Source organism: Choloepus didactylus, chromosome 4 (genome assembly GCF_015220235.1).
Source record: "Choloepus didactylus isolate mChoDid1 chromosome 4, mChoDid1.pri, whole genome shotgun sequence".
Taxonomy (NCBI): domain Eukaryota; kingdom Metazoa; phylum Chordata; class Mammalia; order Pilosa; family Megalonychidae; genus Choloepus; species Choloepus didactylus.
The window spans coordinates 102,512,102-102,530,886 of NC_051310.1; the positions used below are offsets into that span (position 1 = coordinate 102,512,102).

Consider the following 18,785-nt stretch of genomic DNA (forward strand, 5'->3'; position numbering starts at 1 on the left):
AGTACCAGGTAACATTTGATTTTTACAGTATAATAATTATATTATGGTTATGTTTTTTTAAAGGGCCCTTAAGAGATATGCACTAAAATCTTCAGGGATAAAATTATACATCAAAATAACCCACTGATGGCAGAGAGTGGGGGGGTATAGATGAAATAAGTTTGGCTGTGAGTCGATGCCTGTTGATGGGATCTCGGGAGTTCAAAAGGCTGGTTGCTCTACTTTCGTGTGGATTGACATTTTCAGATGGAACCCTCACACAGGCCCACAGCAGCGCTCAGTAAACCCAGAGTGCACCTCCCCAGACTCAGCAGCCTCCAGTCTCTCCTAGGACAAGATTCAGAGATGGGCCACAGAAGACAACATACCCCAGACTCGAGCACCCAGGAGCACCAGATAGGGGCACTCGGGAGTGAGCCTTCCGGAGGCCCTCTGGAGGCCCCACAGGCCACAGAAGGTGAGGTAGACAGGTGAGGGGGCTTTGGGGGGACTCAGGTGCCCCCCCCCCGTTCATCTCCTGACTCCACCGTCTCAGCTGTGTGACCCAGTGGCCATGGGTGTCCTTCTCTGGGATTCAGGTTCCCGGGTTAACCACATCCTAGGGCTGGGGTGGTGGGGTGGGGTTTGAGGGAGAGGACCCATAGAGCACATGTGGCCTTTAGCAAGTGCTTAGTCAGCGCTGGATTTCACCTCTCCCCTCTTCCTCTGCACATTTAAATTCAAGAGTTAAATAAAAAGACAATTCTGGTGGGCTGGGGACTCCAACTACACACCCACATGCAGACCTGATAAGATGTCCCTGCCCTCAAGAAGCTCCCAGGGAAAAGCTTTTTTTTTTTGTTACCTACACAGGGCCAGCAAAGCCTCATGGAGGGGCTGAGAGGGCACCGGGCCTCCTGGGGACATGGCAGAGCCCGATTCGGAACCCACTTCAAGTCCAAGGCCTGGCAGGCGGGAGAGGCTGGGCCTCCGCAAGCCGGAAGTAAACCGTCTACAGCACTCAGTTTCCTCACCTGTGAAATGGGGGCAGGGAGCCCCTGGTCCTGCCCAGTGGGCACCAGGGGAGGGTGGCAGAGGGGGTAACATCCCCCACTGGTTCTAAAGGGAGCCGAGGCAGCTGTAAGGTAAGTCAGGTTGCAGGGGCGGGAGGCGAGAGAACGAGACAGATCTCTCGGGCTTGGGTGCTGTGATATTTTCCCCCGGGTTATATTTTTAGATGGACTACTTTCTCTCCCCTCCCCCTGCCTCAGTAGGAGGAGGAACACAGAAATAGCCGGGTGTGCGTGTCTGCGTGGGGCTATATATAGTGGGCACAAAACCCAGTCACCGAGGGCCTCTCCCACTCACTGCCCCCGGAACAGGAGGTGGGAGAGGAGAGGGGAGGCCCCCTCCTCTTGTCCCATTGCCAGAGGATCCACTTTACTCCACCGGCCTCCTCCAGGGACCCCCGCACTGACCCAGTCTCAAGGGGCATCTGAAAAGGCCCAGAGCATTTGGGTCCTTATCAGGAGAGGGGATGAGGTACGGAAGGAGGTGACCTCCAAGACCCAGCCAAGATGTGGCAGGGCCCAAAGAGAGGAGGAGGAAGGACTTGGGGCCAGGGCAAAGGCCATCATCCAGAAGGAAGGACGGGGGTCCTGTCCTCAGCGAGGGACCCAGATACACAGACACCAATGAGAAATAATGCGCTTCATCCCTATCTTACAGATGAGACAATCAAAGCTCAGAGAGGTGAAGTAACATCCCTGAGGTCACACAGCTGGTAGGTGGCACTGAAGGATTTGAACACACTTAGTCTGGCTCCTGAAACCACTGCACATTCCTTCTAGGAAACGGCAGGACTGACACATGGGTACTCAAAGAGGCCTTCTGGAGAAGGCAAGTTTTACCATGTCTTAAATGGGATAAATGGCTTTGCAGTAAGTTAAGTGGCAGCCCCTGTGAGGAAAGAAGGGTGACCCTCAAACTGGGCGTCCCCCTCAGGCCGGGACTCTCAGGGCAGAGATGTGACCCTGTTCCCCAAAGACTGGGACCCCCAGAAGAGGGTCAGGTCTACACCCTTGCGTCAGGACTCCCAGGCAGGGTTGTGTCTCCTTCTGCAGATCCAGCCTCCTTCCCAACCATCTGCCTGGAGGTCCAGCCCGGCCTGGTGGTAATAGAGTCTGGCTGGGTGCAGGCATCTCAGGCAGACGCCTGCAAGAGCCCCATTCATCATGGCCACACCCCTTGGCCACCAGCTCAGGGCAGGGGGGCTGCACTGGGGCCTGCCTGAGTCCTGCCCTTGGAGCCTGCCCAGCTCGGCTGTGGGGGGCTGGGAGTGAGCCCTGCTGAATGGAGCCTGAGACACGGCTGCCCCTGGGAGAGGGCATTCTGCAGCCTAGGCCAATTCCCTCCTGACCCTCCTCCCGGCCTCCAGGGAGGGGCCTCAAGGGGGCAGCTCCAGCTTTGTGATCAGGCAGAAGCCAACAGGAACCCCACCTCATCCATTCCCTCTCAGATATGTAAACTCCGGCAGGCCTTATCTTCTCTGAGCCCTTGCTTCCTCATCTGCAAGGCGGGCATCACACTCCAGCCTCACAGACCCTCGGGAGGAACCTAGGAGACAGCCTGTGCCAAAGACCTGGAAGGCAATGGAAGCATAAGCCCCTCCCCTTTCTACTGAATTCAGACTGCCTGGGTTCACACCCCATTCTGCCACTTGCAGGCTGTGCCACTTTGGGCAAGTCACTTAACTTCTCTGTGCTTTGTTTTCTTCTTCTGTAAAAACAGCCCTTACCTCATGGGTTGTGGTGAGGATTAAATAAATAAATATTTGTAAAGTGCTTAAATCGGTGCCTGGCACATAGCAGGCACTGTAGAAGCGTTAGCCTGTTATTACTGTTGGGATCCTATTTCCCAGGGTTGTTTAGAGGTCTGAAATTAGCCAAGGATATCTGAGGCATTTTGGAAACCGGAAAATCCATCCCTGGGGCCTGGCCACTGAGAGAGGGCCCCACCAGGCCCCCCTTCGCTGCCTGGTCAGAATCCTGCCCCCACACTGCCTAGGGCCATGTTACTATACCTCCCTGGCCTCAACCTCCTCAGTTGCAGAATGCGGATAATGGAATGATCTTATTGGGGACTCAATCAGTAAATCCACATAAATCACTTATCCCATGCCTGGCATGTAATGTCTCAGCCATTAATTACTTTTATTATCCTGGTGCACCTTCAGCCCCTCCTGGGCACCCCTCCTTCTGGTGGGCAGGCAGGTGGGTGGGGTCTGGGCAGAGTCATGGGAAGGCGTGCAGGAGAGCAAGCCAGGCCCAGGCACAAGTCTCCAATGGGGAAGCCACCTCCAGGTGCCAATCTTGTGGGAGGTGATAGAGCCGCCCCACTGCCCTACTTCCCAGAGCTCTCCGTGCTGAAAGGCAGGTGGGGGATGGGAAGAGGGAGGTGTCAGCACACAGATGCCCACGCGCATGTATGTACACCCAGGCACACACGTGTCACTGCCTGGGACCTCCAGAGTCTAGTACTGACAGATGCCACACCAGTTCCTGGGTACCCCTACAGCACCCCCTCCATGCTTTCCCCTCTCCCCAGGGCACAGGACACAGGTGGGTCCAATCCCAGTTCCATCTTTTCTAGACTTGGCTCAACCCATTTACCCTGTACAGGCCTCAGCTTTTCATATAGAAAATGGAGATAACACACTCCCCTTTATGAGGAATAAAGGATGTTGCGTACATAAAGAGCCTAGCACAGTCCCTGGCATATAGCGTGTGCCAGTTCCTTCTCTGTCCTCCTTTCTCTTCTTCTTCCTTGTCCCCACACCCAACGGTGTGTCCCCTATTTCCCTGCAGCTCAGAGATTTCACTCTGTGTGCCCACCCCCAAAGCACCTGTCACTGGAGCAGGGACAAGCTCTCTCCAATATCACACCCAGGTCCCTCCTGCCCAGCAGTGCCCCTGGCAGCCCTCAGTAATTGGTACCCAGAGGAAGGCAGCAGAAAAGAAACCTGAGTTTTTTCCCACCACAACCACAGGGAACTGAATATCACTCACTTCTGCCCAAATTGGCCCTACTAACCAGCTTGCCCAGGAGAGAAGCCGGCCGCCAACCCTGCCAATAACAGCCCCACTGATGGAGCCTCAGTATGCGCCAGGCTGCGTTTAAAGGCTTCTCATGCATCATATCACCTAATCTTCCCAACTTGCCTCATTGCCCTCATTTTACAGGCGAGGAGACTAAAGCACAGAGAGACTAGGAAACTTGCCCAAAGTCAGACAACTCACAAAAAAGCAAAGATGGAATATGAACCCAGGCAGTGTGGCTCAGAATTTGAGCTCTTAGCTCTATATTTTACAGCTGAGTCCAACCCACCTGCCCCAGAACCTCAGAAATGTCCAGGCCTGGATGTCTGCTAGGCAGAGGGCAATGGGGTCTCCCTTCTGTGTTGAGTCAATTATGGTAAAAATACAAAGAAACAGAACAGTGTTTAAAGCAAAGACACTCTGACCTTTGAAAGCTGAAAATTAAGTCCTCAAGGATAGGATGTTGTTTGGGGCACTAGCCCAACACCCACCTCCACTGTCCCTGTTTTGCAATTAAGAGCGGTCCCAGCTTGGATCAGTGTCTCAGGCAAAATCAGGCCAGTGAAATCTGGCAGCAATGATGGCGTGCAGGTGAGTGCCCAGCAAACCCCCAGTCCAGGCAGGACCCCTTTCCCAGCCCTCTGGGCTGCCATGGGAGGACCCAGGCCCCTTCCGGAAAGGCCCTCTCACTTCTGGTCCCCTCAGATGGCGTCCCCCCCTTGATGCCCACATGCAGCTTTGCCCGAGGCAGAGCATCCAGTTCAGGGTGGCCACAGCCCATGCGGCCTCGCTGCAGACAGAGCCTGGGCGCCCCGAGGTGACCTGCCCCTCCTCACTCCTCCCTCTGACAGAGGTGGTGGTTGTAACCAAGGCTCCCAGATTTGCATAATGCCTCCCTCCCAGGCCTCCCCACCCCCATAAACACACGCTCGGGCTCTGATCCAGCTGCACAGTTTTCTCTATTCCGAAGATTTCATGGGGCGTCCCGCAAGTCATAAATAATCAAACGTGCATCAGCTGCTATATCCAGGTGCCCTCCCTTCCTGCCTGCCACGTTCTGCCTCGTGGACTTGAACCTGACCCTTCCCAGCACCTCAGCTGCTGAACCCTGCGAGTCACCCGCCTGCCTTCCTGCCCCTTTCCGGGCCCTGGCGTGCAGCGGCCTCTCCCCACCTTCCTTGGCCTTGTGGGGCCTAGTGCTCGCCCACTGACCCAAATGGGGCAGCTGAGGGCAATTAGTCATCAGGTAGCTTCCCCCAGGAGGCAGACTCTGAGCAGCGGGGGCTGTCTGTGTGCAGCCAGGAGAAGAGGGGATCTGATCTTGTGCGGGACGTGCCCTGCCAGGAACCATGGAGCCCAAGAGACCGGCCCGCGGTGGACGACTCCTCCAGACAAGAGACCCCCTGACGGATGACAGCCTCCAGCTCCCACCCCCCATGCCGTGGGTTCTTCCGAGGGCAGAGCCCAGCTCCTGGGGGCCTGGACAAGGGGACATGGTGGCCTCCACCCACGCCCCTCCCCTCAGGAGGCTCCAAACTGGGAGGCGATGTGTAGGCAGATGTGCAGGGCCGTGGGGAGCGATGGGCAGACAATGGGATCTGGAGCGGGGTCTGGGCCAAAGCTCATTTTGGCCACCAGGGTACTTCCCCCCCTCTCAGCCTTGGCATCCCCACCTCTAAGAAGGGAACAAACTGCTACCTCTCATGGGTTGTTTCTGTTAAGATTAATGAGCTAATTAAGGTATGAAAAGGGTTTTCTAGAGAGTTAAAAGAAGTGATCAAACATGGCAAATTGATAACAATTAGCCTGTCCTCCAGGCATCCGGCCTGGATTGGGTTCACTGGGTGCACTTTCCCCCATGAGGTGGGCTAAATTGTTCTCCAGATGGGCAGGCGGCCTGCACTGGCCTGTGCAGGGGCCTTGGCGCTGCCGAGAGCTGCACTTCTCTGTTCCCCAGAGTCCTTCAGACCCTCCCAGAACCCGCCCGCCCTGGGCCCCCCTCAAGGCTCTGCCCGTGGGAACTGGGTCCATGCTGCAAAATAACTGAGGTGCGTTTTAACCAACTGTGTGCCAGGAGCTGTACTTGGCTCTTTACACACAATGCCCATGGGCATGCCCTGTCGGGAGCCCCCTTTTACAGGCGATGAAACGGGCAGGAGTGGGGGAAGACAGGGTGTCACACAGATGGGGGTGTTGCCAGAACTTGAACTCATGATCTCGGTGAACCCCTGCCCTGTGCTGTGCAGCCCGATTAGCCCAGACTAGGGTGGAGGACAGGCAGCCCCACCCCTGAAGCCCCCCACTGCTTCCCACCCCCTGCCAGGCTTGAGGAAATGGCACCTCCCCTACTTCACACCCTCTTCTGCTCCCTCCTGTGCATGGAGGTGAGACTGACTCAGCAGACACGCTGGGGCCCCCTGACACCAAATGAAAACCAGAAACCTTCCCCAGAATCATCCGCTCAGTAGCCTCCTGGGAATTGAAGTCAGAGGAGACCCAGAAAGCTGGGGGAGGAGATGTGGACACAGTGCAGAGGACAGGATGTCAGTCCTGGGAGACCAGCTGGGCTCCGCCCCCGCCACCCCTCCATGGCGTGTCCACCGGGCCCAGGAACCAAGTCCCCCAAATGCTAACTCATCCCAAAGCACAAACAGGCCCCCAAGGCCAGAGCCCCCCAGCCCTCCACAGGCAGGCCTACCTCACCTGGGTGTTCCATGGCTCTGCTCCCTCCTGAATGAGAGGTCCCCAGGACCCCCAAGCCTCACTCCTGGCCTCACCCAACACCCTCCAGACTCCCCCAGCACCCACAACCCTGGCCCTGTCATACCAAGGAGCCACCTGTCTTTCCTCCCAAAATTTATCCCCAAACCTGCTCACCCCCTTCTTCACCCAGTGACTCCGCAGCGCCCCCAGGAGCATGGCTGGAGGAGGGAAAGGTGGGCTGCAGAGGATGGAAGAGAGAAAAGGAAGAGGCAGACAGAGAGCAGAGTAGAGGAGAAGCAGCCCTGTGCAGGGGCCTTGGAGCTGCCAAGAGCTGCACTTCACTCACACCCTTCACCCCCTGCCTCCCCCTCCAGCACAGACCGGGGCTGCTTACCTCATGGGGGCACAAGCAGGCTCGGGGATCCTTGGCAGACACCTGCAAGGAGACAGCACGGGACAGAGTGAGAGGAGAGGAGCGTGGGGCCTGCGGACTCCTCTCCCACAGGACGGGTCCTGCAGTCAACTCCACCCAAGCCTCTGCCCAGTCTGGGGTCCCCAATGCCCTGGGGGAAATGTAGCAGGAGAAGACCTGGACCCTGCCCTCTGGAGCTTCCGGGCAGCCCAAGGATGCCGGACTCACTTCCAAAATCGAGTCCACTTTCTGTAAACCAAGTGCCAGGGCTGCAGCTGGCTGGGAAGGGGGCTACAAAAGGGATAGGGTTGTCCAGGAAGCTCCCCAAGGCAGGCCCAGGTCCACATGGGCCCTGAGGGAGACCAGACCACCCCACACGGACCCACAGCAAGAGTGACAGCTCTCTAGCCCCTGGTCACACAGAGGTGAATCTCCAGTCCTCCTTCCTAGCAACAGATGGGGCCCATGGTCCCCAGGAGTCCAGAGGAGCTGGCAGGAAGGGAGTGCCCAGACCCTCCTCTATCTACAGTCGAGACCTTCACCTGGGTCCAGCCTCAGCTTTGTGAACCCGGGCCAGTCCTTTCTCTTCACTGTGCCTTGGTTTCCCCATCAGTACATGTAGGTGCAGCGGTTCTCACATGAGCACGAATTAGAATCGCGGGAGGACTAGTGATTATATAGCTTCCTGGACCTCACACCCAGAATTTCTGATTCAGCAGGTCTGGAGTGGGGCCCGAGATTCTGCATTTCTAACAAACTACCAGGTTTGAGAACCACTGGTCTAGAAGATGTGCCCAGCCTGCAAGTACATAAACCACACCCACGAGGAGTTTGCTAACTAACTGGGGAGACTGCAGCATGCATGCACACATACAGCTGATTTGAAGCAGCCACAGCAGGAAATGTGGCTTCTAACCACTATAGGAGATCTGACAGTGGTGGGCTATGGGTTGGTGCAGTCAGGGAAGGCTTCCTGGAGGAAGCAGAGATGGAAATTACCATTTTACATAGTATATTCTTACTTTATACAATAATACATGAACGTGTTCTCTTTTTAAGAACATCAAATACAAAAGTCCATAGAGTAAACACTCCCACTCCCGGTCACCTCTGCAGAGGAAATGACTACCATCTTTTTGGCATGAACCTTCCATTTGCATACACCTGTGTGTACATATAGACACACATAGGGGTTTCCATAACAGGGAGCACACTTGTAATCACATTCCTCACTTAATAGATCTGGAGACCTTTCCAGGTCCGTCCCCACAGATAACAATTATCACTGCCAGCACTCACTGAGCACTTTCTAATGTGCCAAATATAGGGTTGAGCACTTTACATATTAACCTGTTTAATCTTCATAACAACCCCATAAGATGGGTGCTGCTAATCCAATTTTGCAGATGAGAAAATCCCCGCATGGAGGTTAGTGACCTGTCTGAGAGCTCCCAGCTAGGGCGTGGCTGAGCTGAGACCTGGATGCAGGCGGTGGAGCTCCAGCGTCAAGGCTCTTACCAGTGTGCTCTGGTTGGCATACTGCCATGCCAGGCTGAGGCTCTCCACGGCGGGAGCCAGCCTCATCTATTTAACCATGCCTCCAAGGATGGCTATGTAGGTGTTTCCAATTTTTTATTTCAAACATTGCTAGAAAAAACATCCTCCCTCTGTGTGCACATGTGCAAGCATTTCTCTGGGGATGCATTCCTAAAGGGTAGACACATTTTAAACTTAGATTACTCACTGCCAAATTGCCCTCCAAAGGAGTCTGTACCAACATGCAACCGCCCATTTCCCCATGTGTGCTCCTACTTAACAACAGTTCCCATTTACTGGGCACCTGCTATTCATCAGATCCAGAAACATCCTGGTCATCATCTCCATTTTGAAGATGGGGAAACTGAGGCTCAGTGAGTTTACGCTGCTTGTCCAAGGTCACACAGCTAATAAAGAGCATATAAATTTGCCTCAATATCATGAAGGAGAAGAGGAAGTGCAGGCAGGAAGGAAAGAACGAAGGGAGGGAAGGAAAACATCTCATCTCTGATCTTGCACAGTCTTCCATTTTTTTTGCTCCACCTTATAGCAGAACTCAAAGGAGCCATATCTGCTCATTGTCTCCACTTCCTGTCCTGTTCTCCCTTGCTGCTCTCCAGCCGGGCTCCCAGCCCCACCACTCCGCAAAAAGTTTCTTATCAAGTTCATTGGGGAAGCCTCAGCTTTCCCAAACCCTATGGTCATTCTCCATCTCCCTTGTCCCCAAGCTCTCAGCAGCAGAGGGCATGGCCGGCTGCTCCCTCCTTCTGGAAACACCTTTCTCCGGGCTCCCAGGACTTGGCCTCTCTTGCTCGTCCCCCCACGTCTTCCTGCCGCAATGCCTTTGTGGACCCCTCTTGCCCAACCTCCCTCCCAACATCCGAGGCCCCGAGGCTCACGGGGGCAGGTGGGGGCAGGTGGGGGCAGGTGGGAAGCTCTTCTTTCTCCTGCCTACACCCTGGCTGGCCGAGCTCACCTAGTTCAGTGCTTTAAATTCCAGCTTTGCCCCAACAACACCCAGGTCCCTCTCCAGCCCCAGCGCTCCCCTAAGCACCAGCCACATGTATCCAGGGGCCTATTTGTCATCTCCACTTGCACATCTAACAGACATGTCCAAAACAGAACTCTTAATTTTTACCCCCACAGTGACATCTCCCAAGTCTTCCCCTACTCAGTTGTTCAGGCCAAGCGCCTCTGTGCCAGCACCAACCCCTCTCTTCCTGTCTCTCCTACACCCAAGCCATCAGCAAACCCTGCCAGTTCCACCTCCAAAATCTATCCAGAATCTGAACACTTCTTCCAGCTCCTCTGCCCCCACCTGAGTCACTCTTGCAACAGCCTCCTGCCTGGCTGAGCTTCCTGGCCCCCAAACCATCACAGCAGCAAGATGACAAAACAAATCACATCCATAAGGGAGGGGTCCCACGGCTTGAGAATCAAGTGCAAATCAAGTTCAATGCTCTCGAGGCCCTCCACACAGCCCTACTGCCGCCAAGGACTCACCTTCCCCCAGAACCCACCGCCTCCCACATTGGCCTTTTCCTGACCCCGCCTCGGGGTCCTTGCTCTTGCTGTTCCTTCTGCCGGGAACCCTCTTTCCCCAGACTTTCCCACCTTTCCATCCAAAGAGGACTCCTCCTTAGAGAGGCCTTCCCTGAGCATCCCCGCTAGAATACCCCCATGCACCCCAACCACTCCCATTTTTCATAGTATTTATCCCTAACAACTGCTTGCTTATTTACTTGTGTCCTTGTTCTTATCAAGGTAGGGAAGGACCATGTCCATCTGTTTACCTCTATATCTCCAGAGTGAGTACAGTATATTTGTTGAACGAACAAACGAACGAACAAATGAATGAATGGGAAGAGCCAGCTCTATCTGGCTCCAAAGCCTGTAATCTCATTCCTAACACAAAGCACCTCCCATATGGAGAAGGGGGAAGGAGTCAGAGGGTACACACAGCAGAGAAGGACTCTCTGAGCAAAAGTAGATAGGTGGGAGTGGGGCTGAGACAAGCCAGCTGGGGCAGCGGATACACACTGGTGGGAAGTGGGGCCTGAGGCCCACACTGCGCAGGCCTCCCTGGGATGCCAGACCCAGCAGCCCCTGCCCCAGGAGGGTCCGGGGCTCTCACACCTGCCAACCTGTCCCATTCAGGAGGGAGCCTTGGGGTAGTGGCAGCCAGGCGTGACTGGCGGGGGTCCAGGATGCCTGCTAACAGCTGGTGCTGCTGCCAGGGAGTCAAGTAATCGTGTTAGCCAGCGGAAATTGGTCCAGGGAGTTTTTTTTCCTTCGCCTCCCATTTTCTCTCTCTTGCCTTCCCCCCTCAGAGCTGTAAGACTTGGAAGATTGATCTTTGCCTGAAACAGGAGATAACTTGATATAATGAACTCCACTGTCCCTCTTGCAGTTTGGAGCTTTTAAAAAATTTAAAAGCACTGGGGACCAAAAAGCTTGTCCTCAGGGCTCTCCAGGGCCGTCCCCCATCCCCTGAAGCCCCCACCTCTGCTCATGCCCCTCTCCCAACTCTCCATGTACCTCCTTCCCCTTTCTCTTTCCCTTGGGATGCCTTGATGGAACAAAGGTTAAAAATATCCCCTTTCTCTTGCAGGTTTTAAAAATAATTTTGGTGAGGTTAGGGCCGGATCCACCAATCGCCCTGCCTCCCAAGGCCCCCACCCTGTGGCCGCCCCCACTCTCCAGAGTAACCAGCCAGCCTGGGGTGGTGACAAGTTGGCTCAGTCCACCTGTTCTTAAAGCATTTCCTAAGGGAGCGAGTGAGGCCTGGCCCGCCCTCTGAGGCGCAGCCAGAGATAGCTTTTGTTCCTGCAAACAGCTCTTTAAAGAGGCGCCTAATGACACACAAAGGGAGCTGGGAAGCTGAGGGGCTGCTCCCACCTCACTGGAGGTCTGCAGAATCAGCCCTATTCCCCACAGCCTAGCCGCCGCTCTGGCCCGGTACTCACGAGCTCTGGGCCCCTGCATGCATTCGTGTATTCAGTCAACGATTATTGAGCACCTACTCTGTGCCAGCCAGTGAGCTGAGAGCTGCGGACCCAGGGGAGATCCAAGCCTGCTCCATTCTGGCCCTCGGTGGCCTTAAGCCTGGTGGCAGAGGCAGCCATCAATCACCGGCCACCCTTGGGGGTGGGGGTGGGGGATATGAGAATGAGGGCTTTAAAGGAAAGCCCAGGGAGTGCTGAGCACATGGGCAGGGGTCAGAGAGGGCTTCCCTGAGGAAGGGTCATTGGAACAGAGATGCAAAGGATGAGCAGGAGACCACCAGGCAGAGGGTGTGGGTGGAGGACCCTAGGCATTATGGGGAGGGTCTGCTCTCAGGAGCTTGCCCCCCACTCCCAGTTGGGGCCTTCCCCTGCCTGCTCTCTGCCTCCAGAGGGAGGCCAGGTTCCAAGATACCTTCATTTACGGCCCTTCCCAGCCTGGTCTCTGCCCCAAAGTACCCCTCATATCCCAGCCTCCCCCTCTAGGCACAGCTCCTCATCGGTTCCAGAGTGGGAGGATCTGCTCCTCTGGGCTCCCGCACGGCTGTGCTCCCCCCAGCACTGACCACACTGGCCTGCTGCTGCAGGTCACAGTCCACCTGCCCAAACAGGCCATGCTGAGCAGCCCCCGTGTGCCCAGGACGGTGCCAAGGAGAAGAAAGCAACCAGGGAACACCATCAGGCAGGTTTGACTCAGATCGGTGAGGGCTGTAGGCATCAGGGAGAGCTTTCTGGAAGGGTGAGTTGGAGGCTGTGAATAAATAAGGATTTAGACAATGGGGTGGGGGTGGGGGTCCAGGCAGTAGGGGTAGTGGCTCAGGAAGGGACTGAGGAGGTGAGCACCCGTGGACTGAGGCCTGCCTCAACTAATCTCTAACCCATAGCCCCCACAGAGTCAAGTTGGAGATGAGGAAACTGAGGCTCAGAAAAGCTATGCAATCGTGGGATGGAGAACATCTTCTTGACCAAAAGGGGGATGTGAAAGGAAATGAAATAAGCTTCAGTGGCAGAGAGATTCCAAAATGAGCCCAGAGTTCACTCTGGTGGGCACTCTTATGCAGAATATAGACAACCTTTTTTAGGTTCTAATGAATTGGGGTAGCTGGTGGTAGATACCTGAAACTATCAAACTACAACCAAGAACCCATGAGTCTCGAAGACAATTGTATAAAAATGTAGCTTATGAGGGGTGACAATGGGATTGGGAAAGCCATAAGGACCACACTCCCCTTTGTCTAGTTTATGGATGGATGAGTAGAAAACAGAGGAAGGAAACAAACAAACAAACACACAAAGGCACCCAGTGTTCTTTTTCACTTTAATTGCTCTTTTTCACTTTACTTATTATTCTTGTTATTTTTGTGTGTGTGCTAATGAAGGTGTCAGGGATTGGTTTAGGTGATGAATGTACAACTATGTAATGGTACTGTGAACAATCGAATGTACGATTTGTTTTGTTTGACTGTGTGGTATGTGAATATATCTCAATAAAATGAAGATTTAAAAAAAAAAGGAAAAGAAAAGCTATGCAAGCAGAATGCATGCTGTCTAAGGCCTCCCTCATGCCCTCAAGCAGTCATTGTCCACCTGTACCCATTTTTTGGGGCTCGGCGCTCCCAACCCCCTTGGAAGAGCTCAAAGATCAGAAGTCAGGCTTCCACACCACGTGGCTGATGGCAGGGGTGGGGAGAGGAGCCCCGGGGAGAAGCCTGAACCCAGGCCTGGGAGGCCTGAGACAACAGATGTGTTTCTCCAGGGCAACATTTGCTGGGCTGGGAAAGGCATTGCAGGCGGGGGGATGTCCTGGGCAAAGTCCCAGACACGCCTCCCTCCAAATTTGTTTCTTTGCCTTCCATGGCTTCCAGCCTGGCCGAGCTCCTGGGAACATGGGTCAGTCCACGCAAGCCTGAGTCTTTAAGGAACCGCTCCCTACCCCCACCCACTCTACACAAGCCTAAAAGGCTGTTATGGGAAATCCCTGGAGCTGCCCTGGCCACAGTCCCAGTTTTCAATCCTTCTACCTTTAGGCCCTGAGGACCTACCCCATCCCAGCTCCCTCAGGCCAAAAGGGCCCAGAATAAATCCCCCACTGAAGACACAGCAGAGGCTGGGGGCCCTTGCCCCAGGAAAGCCCCTGACTACCCATCCTGGGGTCCCTAGCCTAGGCCCAGTATCCCCACAAGCTGCCCTGGAAATGGGGTCTGGCCACCCAGGAGGGGCAGGCCACAGGCCACTCAGACTCTGCTGTGGTCAGCCTCTCTCCCCAGGGCCCACCACCACCAGCGAGACACGGAAAGACCCTGCCTGACCTTGTGGTTCTGCAGCCAAGTAGCTTCCCCCTCAGCTCCCCTGCTGCGGCCCTCTGGGTTTGCAGGATCTGCGGGCATCAAGTATGGCTGGAGGCACAGGTAGTTCAGCATACCCAGCCGCTGACCCCTCTGGGGGCTGAAGGCCTTCCTAGATCTGGGAAGCCTCATCTAGGATATCCCAACACAAGGCTCCCCAAGACCTCAGCTGAACCCAGAGAGGAGAGAAGCCAAGAGGAATTCGGGGCTCAGATGGAGGGGAAGAGAGGGTGCCCACCATGTCCAGTGGGCAGACCTTGAATGCCAAGTAAAGAGACATGCTGGGCATCACCCTCTTACCAGGAGCTTTGCAGGCCCATCCAAGCAGATGAGTGGGACCTTCAGCCAGTTACTGGAAGACGGAAGGCTGGGCACAGGGGCTGCTCCAGGGGCGCCGACCATCCGGGCTGAGCCCCCCAAGCCCAGCTCAGGCAGTGCCAGAGATGCTGCCATGGACATGAGTAGTGCTGAATGTTCTATCCTAAATCTTTGGGGGAGTGAGATGGCCTACGTAGCACCCTGTCCCCTCTCTCTGCAGCCTCTGGGAGGTAGCAGCATGGCAGGAAGAGCATCACTAGCCACCATTATCAAGCTTTCTGGGTGCCTAGCGTATCATCAGCTTAGCTGTCCTCCCAGCAGCCCTCTGAGGTGGGCATCAGCTTTCCACTTTACACAGGGAAAACCCAGACTCAGAGAGGGGCCATGACTAGCCCCAAGACACATCACTAGCACATGGTGCAGGCAGGCTCAAACCCAGGTCTGGGCATATCTAGACCCATGAACCACTAGAGGTAGACGCCATAGGAGAACATCACTCCCAGCTTAATGAGAAATAAAACTGGATAATCTGCAAAATCTCAACTTATTCAGCCCATCAGAGAGCTGAGGTCACAAGACAACCAGGGCAACCAAATTCCAAAGGGTGACCAGCTCTTTAGGAGAGAAGAGCACACCTAGAGTCTCACCTCGGGCAGAGCATTGGAGCAAAGGGTGGCTGCCCAGACCACGGGTAAGAAGAACACAGCTGAATGTGTAAGAATTCTTAAAGGCTGCGTGTGGGCTAGTGGGATGGTTTATAGTCCCAGACACTGGGGAAGTCTGCCCCCACTGCCAGCGCATTTCCATGGCCTCCACCAGTGCTCACAAGAGGGGATACGGCGGGAGGCTGGAGACGGCCCCTTGCGGTGCACAGGCAGGCACGACACCAGCCCATTGCCCCAAGCACGGAATCTGGTGGGGGGAAGCCCAGAGAGAGGAGCTACTTCACTGTGGGGGCAGGGCAGGGGGAGGGAGCAGAGCTCCCCAGACCACCCCCTCCTCCTCTCCTGGCCCTCATAGTCAGGCCGGGACTGAGACCTCGCTGGGAGGATTTGAGCAGCCCCTTCTCCTCGCTGGGCTCCTTCTCTCCTTCTTTCCATCGTCCGTGTCTCTCCAGCAGGCCTTCCCCGAGGGCCCGCTCTGGGCTGGACTGGCCACAAGTGCCCGGGGCTCCCAAGGGGCAGTGGGAGTGGACTTGAGGGGAGCCCAGGGGCCAGGTGAGGGGCAAAGAGGAGCACAGAGCCCCAGGGAAGGGGGGTGGGGGTCAGGGCCTAGGCTTCCTGGCCTCAGGCCAGTGCACTGTGCCCTTCATAGTGGGGCAGGCAGGCTTCAAAGAGCCCCCATCTAACAGGGCTTGGGGTGGGGCTCCAGCCCCTACATATCATCTCCCCCACTCCCTCTAAAGACGGAACCTACTCTGGGCATGGAGTAGGGGGTGATTTTGCTTTTCTCTCCTCTTGAAGAATCTTTTATAGTTCAATATAAAAGCAGAGACAAAGACATCAAGTTCAGGGAGGATGGGGAGTTATTCTCATCTTAACGAGCCAGTGGAGAGGACCAAGGAGTGCAGGAGGGAGGTTGAGGATGTGTCATGATGGAGGCAGGGGGTGGGTGGGGGACAACAGGGGCAGAGAAGTTCCGAGGCTTCGTTTGCCTATTCCTGGGGAGAGGAGCAGTGAGGGTTGACCAGGGGGTGCTGCTGGGAGCCAGAGTCAGGAGGCCTCCCAATTGGACACAGCTGATGGAGGTTCGAGGCATTTGTGCAGTGAGTGCTGAGAGTGACGGCGTGGCCCTCCCTGCCTTCATTTATTGATCCATCTAGGCAATCAGCAAGTCCTTACTGAGCTCCTACTACAAACATGTAGGATATGGGGTGAGTGAGACAAAGACCAGCTCATAAAGGACCTCAGAGGAGTGGAGGCCAGTGTGGGGTCACCTGATGGTTCCTGGGCCAGTTGGGAAGGGTGTAGAGCACCTGAGCCTGAAAGAACAGGTGATTGTAAAAGCTGGGAACAGGGTCGGTCCCTCAGTCAACAAACACTGCCTGGATTCCCTCTGTAAGTATCACAGGTGGCATTGAGGGATTCTGTCCCACGACCCTCCATCCTTCCATCAACCCCAGTGCTGAAAGCACCTGCTCTCCTCCTCACCTGCCCAATTCCTGCCTGGCTGCTCTTTAAGGTCCAGAAGCAGTATTGCCACTTTCTCCAAGAAGCCAGGCCTGATGGCTCCAGCACCCTTCGAGTTCCCTGAACCTGCAATCTGGCTAGGGACTGGAGCAGACCTGGAGGGCAGAATTGTCCCCCATGTACCATGGAATAAAGGGCAGTCAGGTGCAGAAGCACGGTGGGAGGAGGGGAGCCCTGCCCTGGAGGATAACAAGACACCCTACCTTCCAGGAGGCTTGGGCGGGAGCTAGCTGCACCCGCCAGCAGCAAAGCTGGCATGATGGATGGCCCCATTCAGGAAGAAATAAATCCCGGGGCTCATGCGCCAGGTGAACTGGGGGGTGTATCCATCTTAGAGATGCTTAATGAATGTGCCGGCCGCAGCAGATGGCAGCACACACATCTGCCTTCCACCCCTCCCCAGCATTCCGGGCTCCAGGGACCACCCCCACCCCACCTCCAGGCTCAGCAGCCCCCTCCCCAAACTCTCTTCAAATCAGGGATGGAGGGTGGTAAAGGGGCCCAGAGACTAGCCGGTCCAGATCAGAACCTTTATCATACAGATGGGGAAACTGAGGCCCAGAGAAGGTGGGGACTTATCCAAGGTCACACAGAGAGTCAGCTGCAAAACCTGGGCACCAGCCTGTCTCCCAGGCCCTCCCCAGACCTCTCCACACCCTCCCTGCCTGTAAGCCCTGCTGAGTCCTCTAAGGAGGGTCCCTGCCACCTCCCGCCCCCATGTCCGGGACTGTCCTTTCAGCACACCGATCCCAGATCCCTGGTGGAGTCCTCCATCCCCTGAACAGGCCGAGAATAGGGCCACACCCTCTCGTCCTCTGCCTCTGACAACGCTGCCAAGCCACGGCAGGCACCCAGGACTGAGGGGTCCTTCTGGTGGAGCTGGTGGATGAGGGACACATGTTCAAGGCTGGGATGGCCAGAGAGGGGCTGCAGGGAGGTCCTGGGGTGTCTGCAAATGACCAGATGAGAACTATCAGACTGCTCGTGAACTCCAGAGACTTCCCAAGGCTGGGACACCCCTGCTCCCACCCAGGGGTTAATCCCTCCTCCTGCACCTGCCCATTAACTACTCTTTGTCCATAAACCCTCACTTCTGAGATGAGGCCCGGCTGGCCTGCATCAGAATGCCCACCAATTCCCAGGCCAGGCTTTTACCGAGCTGACAAGTGAGCACAGAGCTGGGAACAAATCCCTCAATCAAATTAACGAGAGGCTGACCTGCCTGTGAACAAAGCGGCAGGGGAGGGAAAGGGGAAGCTTGGGGAAGTGGGGAGGAGAACAGGAGGCTGCACTCAAGGCAGAGCCCCACAAGCCCCCACTCCCAGCAACCCCCACGGCCACCGCGCCTGAGATGTCACCATTAAAGGGAAACATCGTTCCACTGGGGTTCAGAGGCAGTAAAGTCTCCTATTACAGTGAAAATATCCCTGAGAGAAATCATACCTCAGTCATTATCCACCTCCACACGCCAGCAGAGGCAGCGGGGCGGGGAGAGGAAGGAAGCTGGGTGACAGCGAGCAGTTACCACGTGCCAGAGGTTGGTGAATACACTGAGGCTCAGGGGTCAAACGGCCACAAATCCACACAGCCAGTGTGGACAGAGCCACGATTCAAACCCAGGTGCAGCAGAGCCCAAAGCCAAGCACTGTCCTTCCACAAGACTCCAGACAGGTGCTGAGGCCGTCTCCCCAGGCCTCCCTCCAACAGAATGAGCCTCTGGCCACTGCCATCAGCTGTCAGGGCAGGGCTTTGCTGGGTGCCTGGGGGTGTAGAAACCAGGACTGGAAACCTCCCTCAGCTGTGGCTTTCTGAGCTCTTCCTAACAAGGCTGCACTTCCCTCACTGACCCCACTGTCTGGACAGTCGCCCCCTCCCCAGGCCACCACAGTTACCTCCAAGGAAAGACAACTGTCTGTGGAGTCAGGGGATCTGGATTCTAATCCTGTCTCTTAACCTGCCTGGGCCTCGTTTTCCCCATCTGTAAAATGGAGACAGTAACACCCACCTGGCAACAACACTGCAGGGATTCCATGAGAGAAGATCCGAAGAAACCCAGCCCAGAAACTGGCTCAGGGTCAGCCCTAGCATAGCCCCTCCGCCTCCAGGTGTGGCCAAGCCCTGTGACTACCTGCAGAGCCAGCCCAGACCTCCAGGAGGTCCTGGACCCTGAGGTGGACCCCACCAGAGGTGGACTCAGGCCCAGC

General features: G+C 55.7%; 1 protein-coding gene across 3 annotated transcripts in view; it reads right to left on the reverse strand.

Moving 5' to 3' along the window:
- Nucleotides 1-18,785, reverse strand: part of LINGO1 (leucine rich repeat and Ig domain containing 1) — a 194,988-nt gene that overhangs the window by 107,025 nt on the left and 69,178 nt on the right. For 2 of the 3 annotated variants that reach the window (XR_005216402.1, XM_037833339.1), the window contains exon 3: nucleotides 7,174-7,215. The exons of the other annotated variant lie outside the window; for it this stretch is intronic. The gene's annotated coding sequence lies outside the window, so the exon portion shown is untranslated. The remainder of the gene's footprint in view (nucleotides 1-7,173; nucleotides 7,216-18,785) is intronic. 3 annotated transcript variants of the gene reach the window in all.